The sequence below is a fragment of the Marmota flaviventris genome, chromosome 16 (genome assembly GCF_047511675.1).
Source record: "Marmota flaviventris isolate mMarFla1 chromosome 16, mMarFla1.hap1, whole genome shotgun sequence".
Classification (NCBI taxonomy): domain Eukaryota; kingdom Metazoa; phylum Chordata; class Mammalia; order Rodentia; family Sciuridae; genus Marmota; species Marmota flaviventris.
Window position 1 is genome coordinate 25,862,228 of NC_092513.1, and position 21,015 is coordinate 25,883,242.

A 21,015-nucleotide genomic window follows, 5' to 3' on the forward strand; every position below is an offset into this window, starting at 1 on the left:
ACTTATAAGTGGTGCTGAAAATTGAACCCAATACCTCATGCATGTTAGGCAAGTGCTCCACCACTGAGCTACAACCCCAGCCCTTCACCAGAGTTTTTGCACCACTGTCCCTTGTTACCACTGTTCCAGGAGCTATCCAAGATCCCACATTACATTTGTTATTTCTTCTTTATTTCCCATCTATGAGAGGTCCTTAGTCTTCCTGTCATTTGACTCCTAGGTTTTGACTCTCCAGCTGGGTAGTGCCATTTGCTGTGATGGCAAAGACTAGGATGGGACAAGAGGGACAACCAAGGGAAGTCAGGAGTTCTATTTTAGAAGTATTATTGCTATGGTTTGATGTGCCCCACCCCCCCAAAAAAAGCATGTGTTGGAAACAATCTTCAAAGCAACAATGTTAGGAGGAGTGGCTTAATAGGAAGCATTTAGGCGGATGCCAATTATGGTAGGGCTTCAGGCTGTGATTTAATCTTTTGCTTTCTTTCCCCCATGGATACCTCCAGCCATCTTATGATGCGACAAGTCGGATCTTACCAGAAGCTGTGTAGACACTGGTACCATGCTGATAGGCTTCCCAGCATCCTGAATCATGAACCAAATAGGTTTGTATTAATTATAAATTACTTAGTTTGATTATTCTGTTAGAGTCACATGAAACGGATGAAGGCAAATATGTTTCATATTTCCATTATGTACCTAAATGAACATGTAAAGAAGGCATTTAAAGCAAGGAGTAACAATATATATAGAATACGTCCATCATTCTTAAAAAATGACATTTATATATATATATAATTGTATATATACTTGTGCATTCATGAAATGACTCTGGAAGGAAACCCAAAAACCTGATAACAGTACTTATGTCTGGGATGAGAACTGAATGGCTAAGTATGTGCATGAAAGAGAAAGTTGCTTTCCTTTGGTTACTTTGGTGATACTTTCTGACATCAGTATAGTGTGCTTGTTAACCTATCGATATAATAATGATTGATAATGATAATGATAATAATAACAAATCTAACTGCTTTATGAGAAAACTCCAGTTAGAGGCAGGTACAGGAACACTCTGGGAAGGGAAAGCCTTTGGGGGTTCAGGGAAGGGAATGCCTGTATTTAAACACAATGCAGCCAGCCCAAGTTTAGAAATCCTGTAGAGTGAATGCCATAGGAGACTAGATTAGCTTGACCTTGAGCCACCCTCCAGTGAATTATAAAGATGAAAGGGGGGTCATGACTGTTGGTTGGCAGCAAGAGCCATCCTTGAGTTGTGAGTATTTTCCTCTAAGGCTCCAGGACTTCTGCATGAGTAGGCCCGCTGGGTCCTGTCATTCTTCCAGTAGCTCACCTGTGACCTTGGGCAACAGCCTCAGTTCCTCTGGGTCTCACAGAGAAGTACCAAACTCACAAATTCATTGTGTCATTCATTCTGCCTGAACCAGGGTGTGTGTGTGTGTGTGTAAAAACCACTGTAAAGTAATAAAAATTGAAGGCTGTTCTGGGGGAACCAGAGCATATCAAGGAAACCACAGCAGTTGGGCTAAGCCCCGAGAGAATTACCATATCCTGTTTGCTATGGGAGTCTCGCCAGGCTCTTCACCAGGTTCCAGTGAATCACCAAATCGCTCCCAGCACAGCTCGCTGCACAGATGGCGCTGGGGGCTGGAGAGCCTCGCTCGGCGGTAAATCTCTTCTCGCGCGCTAATCTCAGTAAGCATATGCTTAATTAGGCAAGAGTGTGGTGGACTTTCACAGTACAGATAATTGAAATCAGTGCAAGGGATGACTGGTTTTCACCTAAAAAAAAAAAATGCGAAATATGCATGTCTGCGTAAGCGATGGAGTTCAGGCACCCAACTTCGTTAACCTTTGGATTTTTTATGATATGCTGAACTTTAGAGAAAATAGTGTTTGGGTTTTTTTTTTTTTTTTTTTTTTTTTTTTTTTTTACTTTAATTTTCATTTATTTTTTGGTTTGGAGATGGGTGCTCTACCACGGAGCCACATTCTCAGCCCTTTTTATTTTGAGACAGGGACTGGCCAAGTTGCTTAGGGCTTCCCTAAATTGCTGAAGCTGACCTCAAATTTGCAATTGTCTTGTCTCAGCCTACGGAGTCGCTGGGATTATAGGCATACGCCACCAAGCCTGGCCAGAAAATATTTTCAACTAAAATACCATCCCAGATTATGGTTTTGTTTAATAAACAGACATTTTTTAAAAAAATATGTATTTATTTTTTATTTCAAAGGTATTGCATGCTTTTATAAAAAGATAATCTTAGTTTATATGCTTTTTATAGAAAACATTTGAAAAATACAGAAATATATGATAGAAAAATAAAAGTCATGAAAGAAAGAGAGATTTGCTTTAAAAAAAAACTATATTCTGGATACCAGAAGCAAATTATCAAATGCTTTTGCTATAGTAAGAACTCTGTCTGCTCCACCTGTTTCCCGTCCCCACTCCATCAACTCCTCTTTTTCCCTTTCACAATTTCATAGGTAGATTAATATAAGGTCAAATGCACAGAATTATTAAGCAAAAGAACACATTAATATGCTTAGAAGTATTTCTCTAGTTAGAACTTTTTCTTTTTTTTTTTTAGTACCAGGGATAGAAACCTGGGGGCACTTAAACACTGAGCCACATCCCCAGCCCTTTTTTATATTTTATTAGAAATAGGGTCTTGCTGAGTTGCTTAGGACCTTGCTAATTTGCTGAGGCTGGCTTTGAACTTGAGATCTTCCTGCCTCAGCCTCCTGAGTTGTTGGGATTACAAGCATGCCTGCCCCACCTCACCCAGGTAGTTAGAACAATTTTATATGTGCAAATTTTGGGGGGAGGGCAACTAATAAGATTAAACAATTCTAAAGACATGACTCATGTTTATGTAAATATACAACATTCTCTTATTACTTTATAATAGCTCTATTGATAGTAAGGCTATTAACTATTTGCCTTATTTAATGCATAGTATATAATGTTTTGTTCTTTGTAACATATATTAAATAGATAGACATCTCATTCTTACATTTCTATTTCTTTCATAATTTTTATATTTAGAAACTCTATTCCAAGACCATTTGACATATATATTTGTTCTTATTTTCTTTCATATTTTGTTAATCAGTAAAATTTCATGAATTTATTTTTTTCCTTTTATATACTGGGAACTTGTTTTAGGATCTAGCTTGATTACTTCCAAACTGCCAATTTTCCCTGTATCATTTGATGAAAATTCTAGAAACATAATTTTTTTTAGAAACATAATCTTTATGTGGCTGTATCTGGTACAGATGAATTAGTTTGTGCTTTTTGTCTCAATTTTTTGAATCCCAAGCCTATACAACCTCTTATATCCAAAGGAGTGCTTTCCCTTCTGGGCAATCTCTTTAAAGGCTATGCAGTTATTCTAAGGATGCTTCCATTGTTGGAAAGTTATTTGCTGATTTCCTTTGGAAATTGTCTTTGGAAGCAGCTTTTGAGCCATATACAAAACCAGCCTTGTAAGTTAATAGTACTTTTTTAGACCCAAAATTACATCCTGCAGCTTGATTATACCCACTTTACCAGGTAATGTGGCTCAAACAATTCCTTCCTGTTTCCAAAGAGAAAATTCACTTTCAAAGTGCATTAAAGATGAGAAGTAGGCTGGACCTCCATTCTTCTGTGTGTGTGTAAAAACCAGTCTTATGACTTTATAGCTACATTTGATCAGAGGTGTTTGTGTGTGTGTGTGTGTGTGTGTGTGTGTCTGTGTACACACCCAAATAAGGCCCAGTCTTCCTGATCTATGTATATGACTGTAACTACAAATTAAAAGTCCAACATGGCAAATACAAGCATTAAAAAAAAAAAGTCATGTTCTGAAGGAAGATGGTTTTCTAAAAATATTAGTCTCTTAACCATGTGTGTGGGGGGGGACTCCTCCCCTCTGCCTCCAGGAAGATACTCATTGGACCCTGGTGATCTGACAGCTGGATTCACCAATAAGGATAGTGATGATTTTTATATTTCAGAACTAGAGTCCTTAGGATGGTTTAATTTTTTCCAAGGTCCTAACACATTTCTAACAACAACACTGACTAAAGCAAATAAAATGCCAAAATTGATATCCCTCTGGATTTTATACATTTCCCAATTTTCTAATTGCTACAGCTACTGCCAACAAAGCACACTGAAAGAATGCCCCATGGGGCGAGGTCTCAGAACACACCCCAGGAGAGGATTGCAAATTTCAGTGATTACAAACAATTAAAGTGGGCAGCCAACATGTAATTTTCTTTTTAGGCATGGACTTAGAATAAGAAACCACTTACTGGGTTGGAATAGATAGGAACAGAGCTGTTTCCCTTTGTGTCAAAATCATACTTGACCAAGTTGAGATTAAAGCTAATGTGCCCCCCTCTAGTTGCTTTTAAAATTGAGGGATGCGGAAATTAGTGAAATTAATTTGCATTAGTTATAAATAACAACAACAACAAAATTTTCTACTTGATTTTGCGCAAGCAAAAATGAGGAATGTTTTGGCTTGTGGGAGAAAAGGAAAGGGTTGAGCACCCAAAGATGGGAGAGGCAGGGGTGTCGTTGACTCTCCAGGACAATTGGAACTGAACCATCTTCCTCTGTATTTTAGCTTCTTTCCACACGTTGACTTCATCCTGTCTCTCTGCAGACCAGCCTTTGCCATGTCGGAGTGGGCGTCTTTTCGAAGTTCCTGAATTTTATGATCTCTGGACTGGAGAGAACCCCCCTATCATATTTTTCTAATCCAAACTTCAAAAATCCTGCTGCCAGCGTCATGCACAAGCTCCAGAGTGTCCTTGACACCATAAACAATGCAGATTTCAACAACTCCCTTCTAGATGGGTATAAGGGGTCTCAAGGAAGGGTCACTTTTTCTAATCTGTACAAAGGTGCCCTATGGGCTTGTGATGGCCCCAAGTAGGAGCTTTCTGATTGCCACAGGTTGGGTCAGGGACCCATGGGGTTGAGGTGATCTAAGCATTTGGGAGTCCCTATGGGATCCTTATATGTGAAAGAGCAGTTTGAAGACAAGGGATAGCGGGACATGATAGACAAAATACCACGGTCCACTCATCCACTCTAGCTGATTAGGGAGTCAGTTGTACATTTTCTTTGAAAAAATGTCTTGCTTTTGCTCTTCTTTGCTCCATTTAAACTTGAGTAGAAGGATGACTGTGAATCCCCATGTTCCCAGAACCAGGGCACATACAAATAGTGTTTGTATTGGTAACAAATAGTTAACAGGATCCATCAATTCATTCATTAGGTGGTTGGTCTGAGTTCATCTTTGCTGAACTGATGGGCCTATTTTCCTTGACTTCTATGGTATCCATGCAAGGTTCTCTGACCCAAGTGGTTTCTTTTGGAAACACACCTTAGTTAAGGGACTTGGGCAGGCAGTTGAATTCTAGTCCTAGCTCCATCTCTAATTAGACAGCTACCTTAGGTTGGGTACTTCAGCTCTGTATTTCTGTTCACTCTTCTGAAATGTGGAGAAATCATCTGTCACCGGACCTATCTCAGAAGGGTATTGTGAAATACTAAAGAGCAAAATTAATGAATGTGTTGGTAACACAGGAAATGGAATCATCTGCATTAGAAAATCAGGGCTGATTTTCAGGCATAGTTTAATAACATGACTCCCAGGCAGCTGCATGTGGTGTAATTCCAGCAACATGGGAGGCTGAGTCAGGAGAATTACAAGTTTGAGGCCAGCCTCAGCAACTTTGCAAGACCCTGTCTCTAAATTAAAATACATAAAAAATAAAAAGGACTGTGGGTGTAACTCAGTGGTAAAGCACCCCTGGGTTCAATCCCCAGTGCCAAAAACAAAAACAAAAATAAACAAAACAAAGCAAAGCAAAACAAAACTAACATACAAACAAACCCAACAATTACAGATGCTTTCTATTGATTTGTTTTCTTTTTTATGGTACTGGGGCTTGAATCCAGGGGCATTTCACCACTGAGTTATACCCCCAGCACTTTTTATTTTTTATTTTAATTTTTTGAGTCTCCCTGAATGGTCCAAGCAGGCCTTGAACTTGTGGTCTTCCTGCCTCGTTGCTTACTTTTGGCAAATTTGCAACTATAACCCCTGTAATTATTACTTTTCCTTTATTTTTTAAAATTATTTTCTTCTGGAACTCTTACTAAATATAAAGTTTCTCAAATTAATCTATCTTCATGTTTCTTAATTATTCTTTAAAACTTCTAATGTACTTTGTGCTGCATCCTGAGTGAATTGGGTGATACTATGATCCAGTTCACTAATATACTCTTTAAAGGTGTCTAGTTCTGACCTATTAAGAATTTAATTCCAGCTGGGCTTGGTGGTGCACACCTGTAATCCCAGGAACTCAGGAGGCTGAGTTACGAGGATCGTAAATTTGAGGCCAGCCTCGGCAATTCAGGGAGACCCTGTCAGCTGGAGTTGGAGTTCAGTGGTGAATTTCAAAACTTACGTGTTTATGTAAAAAATTCTAATAAAAAATTCTGTTGTACGTATAGTTCTTATTTCTGCTTGTGTGCTTTTTATGTCTCTCTTAAGTGAATTTTAGCACATTAAACTTACTTACATTTTATTCTTTTTCAGCACAATCTCTAAGATTTTTTTTCCAATGGAGAAAATTCCTATTTTAATAATTGGATTGGGGTCTATGTTAGCACTATCTTTCTTCAAATGTCTTGTAATAATTTTAATTTGTAAGCGCGTTTTGAGAGAGAGTTTGTTTCTGCCTCTCTCCCCTGTGTAATAGGGTTGTGAGAGTTTCTTGTTAGCTCTCCCCAACCTCGCCCCAGTTTCTCCGTCTGGAACCAGGTCTTCTATTTGTCGGGGTGTGGTTATGCCTTGCAAGATGCTTAGGGTGCTTCAGATGCAGGCGCCAGCACCAGCCCGGTGGGCACTGTGTTGCAATTCCTGGTTGGAATGCGCCTGTTCCAGCCTCCGGGCCCTTCTGCCTTTATCCAAGCTGTACACTCGCACACAAGTCAACATTTTTTTCAGATTCCTTTCATGCTCAGGTAAGTGTTCCTGGCTTCAAAACCTCACTTAACCTGGGATCCAGTTGTCCCCATTATTCTGCAGGAGCCAAACTCCTAATGGCAGTTGCTGCCTGTAGACCAGAAGCCCAGCCAGCCAGGACTTCAGCCCAATTTTCTTCTTGATGTTTCTATTTTGTTTTAGGTCATGGAGTTGTCTGTTGTTTTTTTTTTTTATCTTGTTTCTGAACCCAGTTGTATTATTTTTGTTTTCTTTTTATCATCTCCTATCATTGCCATGGTTTGGAATAAAGAGAATGCTTCACAATCCATGTCCCCTGGAAAATTTATCTCCATCATTATTACAGTAATGAATCACCCAGAGAGGAGAAGGGATATTCCTCAGGTTGAATACCAGTGTTATATATTTGTTTATTTATATTTGCTTTATTTTATAAGCGATTTGAGGGGTTTTTATATAATACATCATAATGTAGCCAAATATAAACAAGATACTAAAATACTAAGATCTGGAGAGAAACATAAACTTCCATATTCACATATGCAAATTATAAGGTTCCATGGGTTGGGTTATATTTTTGCCTCCTAATTTCCAGATAGCCAAAGAGAATAAACACAATTTAGTATTTAGTTCTCTCGTTCCATAAAGAAAACCCTTCCTACTTCCTTGAGAGAAATAAAGTGTTTCTGGCAACAAATCCTGAAGTAAATTTCTCCTAGGTGCATCAATAGCATGTCCTCAGTGGAGGATGCTGGGAGGTTAGGTAGAGGATGCCTTCCCTAACTCTGCTACAGGATAAGTTAGCAAGACTGACTCTTACAGGTTCTCCTAACGACGCCCCAAGACACAATGCCCACTCCACTAGCAAATAAGCAAACGGCAGAATTGAGACAAACTCAGCTGCTGAGTCTCAGCCGGATGTTCTTTAAACCTCACAGTTCTCCTTCCTCTCTGTGGGTCCACATCAGAACCTTGTATTAGAACACTTTGAGGCCTGGGGCTGTAGCTCAGTGGTAGAGCACTTGCCTAGCATGTGTGAGGCCCTGGGTTCGATCATTTTTTAAATTGTTGCTCTAAATGACAGGAACTCAACTTAAACCAGCTTAAGCAAAACAAAATTAAAAATTTCACTGAAGTTATTGAGTTTGAAACCACCTGAGTAATTTATGGAGAAGGGAGAGATTTGGAAGTTGAGATCTTGACTCAAGGGCTGCTAACACCAATGGTATCCTCCGTCTGTCCTACGTCAGCTTCTGTCTTTGTGTTGCTCCAACTTCTTCTTGCTCTCAGTGGGACAGCTGGCCATAAGTACCTATGGCTTTATAATCTCACAACCAAGGAAAAAAAGAGCACTTCTTCAGTGGATGGAGTTACAACAACGCTTGGGGGTGGGTATTGGTTATGCTTCTAAAGGTGGTTTTGCTCTGGCCTTGGCCTCTCAGCCCCTAGATCTTTGCCTGCAATGATCTCACCCTCCACTTTTCCAAGTCACACACACCTACAGCCATCCCCTAACCTTTGTCTTCAACAATACCTTCATAATCCCAATTTCCAATGTTCCACTCTGATAACAATTTCCAGTGCCTTCTTTGACCTTACTGGGCTGGGCCTCTGAAGCATTGATTCTACCACTTTTCACTATTAACTTGTCATGCTCTTAATTCTCTCCAAACCTGGCTTTAAACTCTAGATCTTTATTGTCCTAGTTTGAGTCCCTCCGAAGCTGACCCTGAGACAAAGATTTGAATGCAATTGATCATCCACGAGATGATCCCAGGAAGTATTGGTGGGGCATGGGGGAGTCCCACAGGTAAGGGAAGGAGGTGGGAGCAGGGCATTGAGTTGATCAGATGTATAGAACACCTCTCAGGGTATCCCATCTATAGCTGGCTGAAGGCTACTTCGGGGGGCATGAACCTCCCAGCACTTCGGTCCTGTTCTGAACACAGGCCAACAGAAGACCCACAAATGGAACTTGCAGGTGCTGGGTGTAAGAAAGTGGCCACCTGTACTGGTATGGAGGACACTGGGACAGCATGGGGCACTGATGACTATTATAGGTACTCTTTTGGATTCACCCCTACCCATATCTCCATCCACTCTACTCCCTAGTAAAGTCCTAATCCTGTTGAACCCAATCTCTGCCTAACCTGAGCAGCTGAATGTGGTTGGAGGAAGGTGCATGCGTGCACACACATTGGTCATCTGGGATTAAAATGTCCATCAACATCAAGTGAGTCTTCAGTTAATTCCCTACCTTACCCTGCAAGACATCAATTCTAAACTTTGCTTACCTCTTGTGAAACCTGCAAAATTCCCTTTCTCCTTCTGTATTTGATTCCTCTTCCTCTTTATTTCCCTAAGGAAATAGATGCTACCAGAAGATAGTTTCCAGAGGTGGGAGGCAGGGAGGAAGGGGGAAGTACTGGGGAGTGATATTGGCCAAATTGTCTTGTTATATTGTGTGCATGTAGAAATATGTAATGACAAATCCCATCATTATGTACAACCATAATGCAATAAAACAGTGGGGAAAAAAGACAGCTTCTGCTTATTTCTGACTACAGTCCAAATACCTGTTGACATTTACTCAGTCACTCTCTGCCTCTCTTCAATGAATATAGATCAGTGTTTTGCAAACTTTTTTTTATTACTGTCCCTTAAAGAGACTTGTTAGATATCTTTTTCCTAATTGCTCCCCTCCACTGAAAATTGAATGCCATAGATACACTGAATACCTGTTCATGTATAGCGTGTGTCTCTGTGCTCTATACATCAGAAGAGTAAAAGCCAGTTTTTGCCCTCATTGAGAATGCTTGCAGTAGGTGAACCATGCGTGTCCCCATCTTAGGCTAGCCCCTCCACTGTCCCCTCTCCTTTCACTGTCTCAAGGACATCATTCTCACCATGATCTACTCTTTCTCCTATACTGTCATTTCCCCCTTCCTAGTAGATCACATAGGATAGGAGTGCGTATGTTCCATCTTGTTAAAATCCTCCCTTACACCTTCATCTCTCTTAACTGGTCTGTCCTATTTCTCAATTTCTGTTCCCCTTTATAAAAACTTCACAACAGCCATCATCACCCTCACCAGACACGTGAGTGAAGATGCCCCAGTTTTTAGATGCCCCAGGTTACCTTCCCTAGAGCCAAAGAAGGGTTATATAAGAACGACCTCTGAAGATCAGTTGTAGGAGAATTCAACCCCTGCCTGCTTAGCTGAACTGGGTGGTGGCCAGTGTGTCAACAGTTGATGTCTATTTCCTTGTTTTCACTTCAATTAGAAATGTTTGCTATGGCTTGTTGATCTTGGGCAGGTTTATTTGACCTCTGTTGGGACTTGTTTTGTTTATGAAAAATATATCTTATTTATGGGATTATAGGAAGATTAAATGAGATAAAGTGAGCCCTAAGAACCTCAAACAATAACAAGAGGCAATATATGTTGTTGGTCTTCCTCTCCTGAACCTCCTCCACCTCACCTCATGTTCCCAGTTGCACTTGAATTTCATCTAGAGGAAGAGCAATACCTACCACTCCTTTATGTTCTTCTTGCCCAACAGGATGGTACTTTAAATAAATGATTATTTTTATACTCAATGTTTTGCCCTGAATTAAACCAGAAATTTCCAAGGTAAAAAATAATTAAAAGCCTTCTTAGTCAAAGACCCTTTGGTATAAGGCTTTTAAAAAACGTAATATTAAGAGCTGGTGGTGTACCTCAGTGGTAGAGTGTTTGCCTAGCATATGCAAGGCCCTGGCTTTGATCCCCAGCATCACACACACACACCCACATACCCACACACACATACACACACACACATACATACACACACACATCAAAGTGAACATATATGTGTGTGTGTATATAAATATATGTATGCATGGTATTAACTATAATTGTACTAATGAGACACGCTAGTGCTGCTACTCTGAATTTGTAGTATCCATTCTTCAAAAGAAATAATTCAGTAAATATGTATAATATCTAAAATATTTTTTTTCTTTCTTCTCATCTCACCTGATAGTCTCAGATATCAGAGTGATCTGTTACACATAGAAGGGGCTAAACATATATTTGTTAAGTAAAAAAAATTAAATCATTTAAAACATGATCATTACAAGTCAATATCAAATTTTGAAGATTTTGATGAAAAGAGAAACATCTTTGCTCCTAAAGCAAAGACTGCAAAGGAATAATTCATGAGTTCCTTTCAAATTGTCCATTTTCAACAAGCTTTTGTGTTTGTTTTGTTTTTAGAGGGTGGTGCATTCAGTGAATGTTTAATTTTGGGGAAGTTTGCATCCTTTCCCTTCAGGAGAGGGTCCTTCCCTCAGCTTGGCATTCAAAGCCCCTAACAATATGGCTGCTCTGTGTCCAGCGCCCTCAGACCCCTCCTCTCTCCTTTCCTTTCTCCCTCCTCCCATCCAGACATCTCAGCCCAGCCTTTGCACATGTGTTTTCCTTTGCTTTCTTGGCTTTTTGCCCAGCTACTCCTAGCAGTATCCTCTTAACTATAGTCGCTTGCTGGACCACCAAGACCAGGTAAGCTGTCTCCTCTGTCAGAATAGAGGACTAACGTCACAAAATGTCATTCGGGAGACAACTGTTTCATTAATTCAGTGAAATATTTTATATGTTGACAAGCAATCACAATAGCAGTAAGGCTGTATATTTGCCAGGTAAACCTTATGATGTCAATATCCACTAATAATCTGTTATAAAAAGCCTGGCAGAATTTTATAAACAATTGAGCTGCATACCTAGATCATCAAGATAGAGGAAATTTTAGAACAAAATTATGACTTTAAAAGCAAAAGAGAAAAAACACGAATGCTCAGAGTAGCATTTTTCATCAGAGGCAAAGAGTGGAAACAACTCAAATGCCCATTGACTGACGAGTGGATAAGCACAATGTGGTATGTCCATATAAGCAAATATTATTCAGCTAGCAAAAGTAATGAAGTACTGACACATGTTACAAAATGGATGAGCTTTGAAAATATGCTAAGCAAAAAAAGCCTTTCACAAAAGACCACAAACTATATGTTTTCACCTATATAAAACATTCAGAGTGGGCAACTTTATAAAAATAGAGAAGTAGATCAGTCATTGACTAAGGCAGAGGAAGAAATGCTAACAGTATGGAGTTTCTTTTGGGGTGATGAAAATGTTCTGAGACTAGACTGTGGTCCTACAGCTGTGTAAATATACTCAAAATCATTGACTTATACAATTTTAACGATTAAATTTTATAATATATAAATTATCTCTCAATAAAGCTATTTTTTAAAAGTTGTAGAGAACATTTGTTGCAAAGTTAAACCTGAGTAGGCTGTGAGAAAAATAATTTTGTATATAATTTTTATTCATAATGTGCTTCCCAATCAATGAAAAACCACAATCTCTACAATATGGGCCTTTGAAATTGTATGTGCATAGACCAAGAAGCCCTGGTTAGTACTGGCCACCAATGGCTGACAAGTCACCATTACAAGATGCTAAAGAGGCCAGTAAAGCAGATGAACTCAAGGGAGAAGGCTGTACATGAGGCCAGTGGAAAGATTAATTATGACACAATTAAGATGGAAACAATTTCACATTTACGGTGTAAAACGTCAACCTGTACCTGGAATCTGACAGCTGATAGAAAAAACGATGCTGTTTAGCGTAGACATCTCTCTGGCTACTGTCTCACAGGGGGAATCTGTTTGCAGCACCAGTGCAGGTGGGTGTGGCTGGACAGAATCTGAAATGGGGTTTAGGACACCAGCATTCAGTTCTGGCTCTCTCATTTAGTCACCTTTAACAAACCAACAATTGTTAGCCTTCTGTATGCCAGGCACTGCACTGTCTCTGGTGACCCAAAGTTCAAAGGTAGAGAGAGATCCCACCTCAAGATCTCAGTGTTCAGGGCAAGAATTTAAAGAGAGAGAGAGAGAGAGAGAGAGAGAGAGAGAGAGAGAGAGAGAGAGAGAGAGAGAGAAGTAAAGGGACCTCTTCCATCTTGAGGATAGGAGGGAGGCAGGGTTTGCCACCATGAAAAGTCATGAAGTCACATTGTTTCCTTGTTATCTCTTTGCTTTCCCGCAAGCATGTCAGCTCTGTGAAGAAATGAAACCATTTCAAAAAATCATATTTACCTAGTACTGCAAAATATTCATTTTTCAAATAAATGGCTTTATTGAGACATAATTCATATACCACACAACTCATTCATTTTAAGTGTACAATTTAGTGGTTTCTACCACGTTCACAAAGCTGTGAAGTCATTGCCACCATCTAATTTTAAAAGGCTTTCATTATCCCAGAAAGAAAAACTGTACCTGTGAGCAGTTGCCCTCCATCCTGCACCCCTCGCCAACTACTCATCCACTTCCTGTTGTTACTGATTTGTCTGTTTCATGTTCATCGAGTTTTATGGTGTGTGGCCTTGTGTGACAATGGCGTGTGACTTTGTGTGACTGGCTTCCTCCTCTTAGCAGAGTATTTCTGGATGTATCCATATGGGAGCATGTCTCAGTACCTCATTCCTTCTCCTGGGTGGTTCACATTCCATCCTATAGATTGCCACTTCTGCTTACTCATTCATTCATGGTACATATTTGGTTGTTTCCACTTTTGGGCAGTGAACATTTGTGTGCAAGTTATTTTTTTTTTTTTGGTTGTTGTTGTTTTTAGTTGATGGACCTTTATTTATTTATTTATTTTTATGTGGCACTAAGGATTGAACCCAGGGCCTCATGCATCCAGGCAAAGTGCTCTACCACTGAGCACAACCCCAGCTCATGTGTGCAAGTGTTTGCATGGACGTGCATGTCCATTTCTCTTGGGTATATAACTAGGAGTTAATTGCTAGGTTATATGGTCACTCTGCTTCATCTTTTGAGGAACTGATGAAATTTTTTTATCAAAATGACTGCTCCATTTTACATTCCCATCAGTAGCATATGTTCCAATTTCTCCATCTTTTTGATGATATTTTCTACCTTTTTGACCACACCAATCCCAGTGAGAATGAAGCCGTCATTTTGTTCATTTTTGTATCCCTAGTGCCCCAAAGACAACATTGCATAGGTCAAAGCCCAATTTATTTATTGAATACATTTGAGAACATGGTGGACATTTATCACTTGGGGGTTCTCTAGCACCCAACTTCTTCCTTTGGAGAGTTCCCTAATGGCTACTGGAGAGAAGCAGATCCCAGTTGTAATATGGAAGCCAAAAATATCAGCTGCTTACTTTCCCAGCCCTGCTTGCAAAGAAGAACCGGGGGCATATGCTAAACTTGGTCAATGTAATGGATCTGCCCCAGGTTCCAAAGTGGGAGCTCGAGGAATGTAAAGTAGGTTTGGTGGAGAATCCATTCTGGAGGCAATAGTAGGCACTGCAGTGACATCTGGATTCTAGGAGCTGGGTCCCAGATGGTAATGTGAGAGATGGGTGGTGTGTGTCCAGTGCCACAGAATCAGAAGTGAAAACTGAGGTGTCTGTGTGGATTGGGGGTGACTCTCTCTCCCCACAGGCTGTGATGCATTTTGGCTGTTCCTGGGGGGCTTCCCAGCCCTCTTGCTTGTTACCAAGTCTGTTTCTATAGCCTTCCCAGCAAATTGTGTCAAGTGTTCAATACCCTTTCTACAAATTCTCTTTCTCCTGAAGTCAGGCAACATCAGTTTCCTCTGTTGCTCCGAAGGGAGAACATTGCCTCTTATAATGAATACTGAACGTGTGTGTGTGTGTGTGTGTGTGTGTGTGTGTGTGTGAGAATGTGTGTGAGATCAAGAGATGAATGGTGCAACATGGAAATATGGTTTTGCATGATTAGAAGAGGTTGTTCAGGTATTAAGGGGCAGTACATTCCAGCTGAACCAAGAGCATAGAATAGACCCTAGGGAAACAAATCATGGCTTTTTTGGGGGGAATTGTTCAAAGTTCAGTCTGGCTGGGGTATGAAGAGCAAGGTGGAAGATATTGAGATGTGAATCTACAGAGAGTGGCCTGAGACAAATCTTTTAGATTATGCTAAAGGTTCTGGGTTCTATCCTGGGACAAAAAAGGAAATTGATTAACTTAAGGTAGTGATATCAGATTTGTATTTAGATAATATGCTATTATGAAAAGAAAATTCTGGCAATTGGAAGAATAAATTGGAGGGGAGCAAGAACTGCTAGGAAGATAGGTTAAGGAGATATAGTAATAATTCCAATGAAAGATGATTGTCTAAATCAGTTCAGTGAGCTTAGCAAGGAGCCATTGAATCTGATATATGCTGGGGAGGTAGAGCCAAAAGGAATTTTGCCCTTATTTTACTATATAGGAATTAAGGACAAAGAAAGATGATGATTCCAAGGTTTCTGTTTAGGTAGATTGGGTAGGTGGTAATGTCCTTTATGTATGCATGCAGGAATTTAACAAAAAAAATTAATTAGTGCTTATTGTGGTGAATGCTGGGTATCATGCAGTGAACAAAACAAATCTGTTCCTAACTTTGCTATGAAAACAGTGCCATTATATCAGGCTCAGTTTATGTGTCTTTGCAGATTTTCTGGGACCTTGTCCTACTGCTCTGTGTCACCTGCTACCATGGGACTTAATTTTAAGTCCCTTCTGTTTTGACTGCCTGAGACCAACCATTCACATGCCCACAATTTTCCTCTTTTGCCCATTCTGGACTCTAGGACATAGAACCTGGCTTTCTGAGTGGCTATGAAAGAATATGGATAACACAATGGAAAATGAGGGAAACTTAACTCTGAAGATGAACTTTAACCGAAAGGAGATTGCAGACATGGTGATAACATTTTTTCCTCTGTAGATTGTTCCAAGGCATGATTTCTCCATACTGCCTACCCCGAGATGTCCCGAATGGCCAAGTGTGTGTATCTGCCAAGAGGCAGGCCATATTTCTTCCAAGGCCTGTCCTGAAACAGTATACCACTATGCATGGTCCCCCATTCTTCCTTCTTTACTCTTATTACTGCTGCCTTGGTGTCCCAATAAGACACCAGCAATCAATCCTTGCCCCAGGATCTGGGATACAGGCTAAGACACACCCAGATAGGAAAACAGAAGAAAATGATTAGTTCAGTCTTCCCAAGCTGAATCTGAGTGAATTTGAGTAAAAATTACCCATTCATTAAAAAAAAAGTATTGAACGCCATCACACCACGTATGTTTGAATTAAGGATACTGTGGTGAACCAACCAGAGGTGCTTGTTAGGGATACTGTGGGGAACAAAGCAGATGTGCTTCCTGCTCTTGCAAAGCTTACATTTAGTGGGGAGGAATGAAAAATTATTTGTATACATATATGTCTATATATGATGAAAAAATTTCAAATTACATGTGTGTGTTGGGGGGATGCTAATATACACTAGGGGGAGGGTCAAAGGAACAGAGGAAAAAGCTGTCTCCAGAAGGCTTCACAGAAGTGGCTGGAAGGATATATCTGGAAACAGATCCATTTCTCTATCACTAGAGGGTTATCATTAGAGGAGGAAATCTGCCTCTATTTTCACTGTGAAATAGCTGGTGAGGACACAGATATAAAAGTAAAAGGAACTGGGATACTGAAAAGTGGCAAAGATTCAGAACAGTTGAGTGTAGACAAGTGATAGGGAGACGAGTTAGTGAACACTGCCAGAGCAGATAAAGAAGATATTATGTTCATAATCCCAGGCACTATGTGGTCATAGGACTTTGGGGAAGCCCCAGCTTCTGTTTCCGTAACTGTAAAACAATACTGAATCAGGCTCCATGATTATATGAAGGCAAAAGGAGCTGATAAGAAACCTCTGTGTCGGGAAACAATTTGTCCCTTGAAACCCACCATTGAAATCTTTAAGACCCAATAGTAATTGGCTCTCTCCCACTATTAATTATATTCTGGCCACTCCTCAGCTAACGCAATTGTCAGACTACTTCAGCAAGGTCTTTTTCATAGCTAAGGACTGTTTATAGTAAGGATAAACAATTGGGGCTCATTAATTCAATTATTAGGGCACTTATTATGCATCTATTGTCTACTGTAATCAGCTATGTTAAATAAGCTCTTCAGTCTTCATCAGAGCAATTATGCTAATATGCTTAAAATTTTCCAAGAGTATTAGACCTTCATACACTTATTCTGCCTAGCAGCAGCCTAGCTCAGTCAATATTATCACACACAGGCGATTATTATCAAGGCATTAAGACCCTTTTGTTGACATATGACTACCATATTATCTTCCCTCACAACAGAACTTTTAATAGTTTGTATACTGTTCTTTAAGGATTTAGATATTGAACCTAGTTTAGTCTTTTTCCAAAATATGTAGATCTCAGATAATATTTAGATGTCATCTTGGGAGTGCTCGTTACATTGGAATTGTACATTTTCTAAGTAATATATCAATAATCATTGGATTAGTTATCCAATGATCAATTTACCAATGATCATTTATGCATAGACAAGAAATTTACCAATGATCATTTAAATGTACAGACAAGAAACACATCAACAGACACTTGGAGAATAATGAGATATAAAACTTGCTTTGTCATATACTTTTATTTCACCTGGAGTAACTTCTCTTTCCTTTTTAATTCTAAAAAAATAACAAAACAAAACCCTACTAGTATGTCTCATTTTCTTGATTGACTTTGGCCAAAGAATGAGTTTTACACTATGATCAACCAATACTTTTGTGGTAGGCACATTACAGATACCAAATGAATACCTGTTGAATTTAATGTTTCTTCTTGGACATGCCTTGTTCTTGTCTCCAGCATTCCCATCAGATGTTAAATACTATTTTTAGCAGAAGCTTGCATATAAGGAGTGTGTGTGCTGTGTAGAGAGAGGCCTTTGCCCACATTCTCTACATAAATTCATACAAATATGAAATTTCATTGTATTGATGAATAAATCCAGCTGGTGCTGGATTTCTTCATTATCATTTACAATAAAAGTAATTACCTAAGTTGTTCTCTGTTTACTCAGGTTATCTCATGTAATGGTTGTCCTTTCAGTTGGAAATAACTGAATTTTCCTGTAAGAAGTAATAATGCTCACTGCAACTTAGTTCCACCAGGATGAGCAAACAGAGCACGGAGACCCAGGAGCTGTATTAATTACAAACTGGAAGGATGAGGTGCAGAATACTTGCACATACCATATCCCCGCCCTCCCTCTCCCCACAGTACAAATGCTGTATTTTACCTTTCTTCAGTTCCTTAATATTTTGGTAAGGGTGTAAAAAGGCAACCGAGAATAAGGTGTTTTTGGCCTTCAGGAACTTACAATCTAGATGTGGAGACAAACTATACACATGAGAAGCTAAGAAACTGCTCAGGACTAAACTAATGGGTCAAAAAATTATCAAAGCGAAGTCATTGCAAAAGTATATTTTAGAAAAAAAGGCATAGATAAAGTGATATAGATTTGGGATGGGGTAGCCAGGAAGGGATTTACAGTTTTACCAGGAGATAGAAGATGAGTTGCCTTTTGAAAAATCAACATATGAATATTTTTTAAAAACCAAACTACAGGGGCTGGGGATGTGGCTCAAGTGGTAGCGTGCTCGCCTAGCATGCGTGAGACATGGGTATCGATTCTAAGCACCACATAAAAATAAAATATAGATATCGTGTCCAGCTAAAACTAAAAAATAAATATTGAAAAAAAATTAAAAAAAACCCCACCAAACAACAGGAGAGCTAATTATAAATTTTAAGTTTTATACTCATGATCCTCAGGCTCTTTCCAGAAGTAATCAGGATTATCATTTTTCTTATGTCTTTCTAGTGCATTTAAGTACCTTTAAATGATTCTGACTTGATTCAGGCTTAACTGATTTTTCAGTGGCAAGAGTAATAAAGGGTTAAATTTGTTGTTTATCTATACAAAAACCAGACTCACTCAATATAATTTATACAATAGGGACCTACTGATGGATCTTCAGGTACCCTGGTGGATTTCCAAGCTGATTGTTGCCATGGCAATCCCTGCTCTATGTGCCTTCAGTTTCTGTCTTGACCCACTTTGGGCTAGATGCATTCCAGCTGAGGGACAGTAGGCATGTTCCCATTTCTATGCCCTTTGGGGGAGTGTATTAGTAGCCAGACTGCCCCTCTTCTTCAATCTTCTAGATCTTGGAAGGTTTCCTACCTGGAAGTTAGACTCAAAATCTGAAACTTTTGAGGGATGGTCTAAGAAAGACCTCAGGCATATTACACACTGAATTAATATACCCCAAAGTAACTAATTCTCATTCTAGGAGCAGATACTTCTGAAATTTCATCTAACCCTGCTTTTGTTTCTATTCCTACCAATAAGGTGGACACACCAATCCACACAGTGGAAAATATTTGTGACTCAAGGTAGCTTTTAATAGTCCATTTCATATTGAACCTGACGACTTATCATCAGTATGAAAAAGGACCTAAAGCCTGAACCAGTTTCCTACTTCAAGGAACAGACTTGAACAGACTTGGTCCTGTTCTCCTCAGTGGCTTTGGAAGGTGGTGACTGGAGGTGACTCAGCTGCACCCTTTAGCTTCCTGGGACCCTGTCACAAACTATTTTTTAGAAAGGATTATTAGGCCTGCCTCTAAAGTGACAAGAGAGGAAAATACCCTGGAAGAAAACTTTTCAAGGAAAATTTCTGCTGAGTGGATTCATCTCGGCAAGTCTGTATGCAACAGAAATGGAGGAAAGTTAATGATGTTGATGTTCCTTTAATTTCAAAGTCCTGTGCTATGCATTTTCACATTATTTCATCATCACACAACTATATTTAAGTAGTTATCACTTCAAGTGAGCTCCACTTGGCTAAAGATCTGAAACAGAGCTCCATTCAAAACTACAATTGGCTTAGGTCCAGGGTTGGTGCTCTTTATCACAACCTCCCCAAGTAGTACTTCTGTGTTTGAAGACACACAGTAGAAATGAAGATTTTGAAAGAACACCTGGAAAATCTGTAACTCAGGGAATAGCCAAATATTTTTCAAGGTCCATTTGAAGACGCCCTCCTCTGGAATATCTTCATATCTGAGCAGAAGGAATAGACTTCAAAAACTCTTACTGCTATGAATACTCATTCGGTACTTCCTGATTACAGACTTGTATTGCCCATGCTGGTTTCCGGCTTAATTAGACTCTCCTAGGCAATTTATCAAGTACCTAGGAATAAGTGCTGAATGGGCAGCTAAGAAAACTGTACTCTAGGCCCGTCCTTGTCACCAACTACCTGTATGAGACCTCCTTAGTTCTGTCTGACACAGTAGGTGCTTAATACCTGATCTGATTAGTTGGGCTTAATGTTCTGTCAGCAGTGGCTTGGGTGTCTCTAACTTTTTAAAAAGCAACAACCTCCCTGGCGCAGCTGTAATTTTCGGGCCTTGCTGCCTGCCTCCTGTAGGGCAAACATACGAAGTTGGGGCCTGGGAACATCCTCTGAACAGTAGAAACGTTAGGGAAGATAAGCAATTAAGGCAATACAGCAAGGCGCTCATCTTTTAGACTTCACGATGACCACCTGGAGCATGCACTGTTAATAGTACTTTTACTTGTGCGGCGACCAAGATTCAGGTTGAGGAAAATTACCTGGCTTCTCCCGTACACTAGTCTCAGAACGCGCATGAAAGACCCCGGGTCCTGGCTTATTTACAACCTGGCCCCGCCCCCGTCTCCAGCACGAGGGTCCCGCCCACTCATTTGCAAAGGGCTCGCCCTGCACGCGCCCGGCACCGGGCTTCTCCAGAACCCTTTCTGCTCCAGGCGCGTCTAGTTCTCGAGTGGGCGCGAGGTCTCCCCGGGGACTAAGCACGTGTTCACTCCCGGCTTCACGACGGATAACAGACGAAGCGGCTGTCCCGGGAAGGCCCCACCCAATGGCGCTGATAGCCATAGGGGGTTCGGGGTCAGGTGGTGAAGAGGCGTCGTGCTCTCGGTCCTCCTAAATCCTCGCTTCTCTCCCCAACCCCTATGGGAGCGCGCCGAA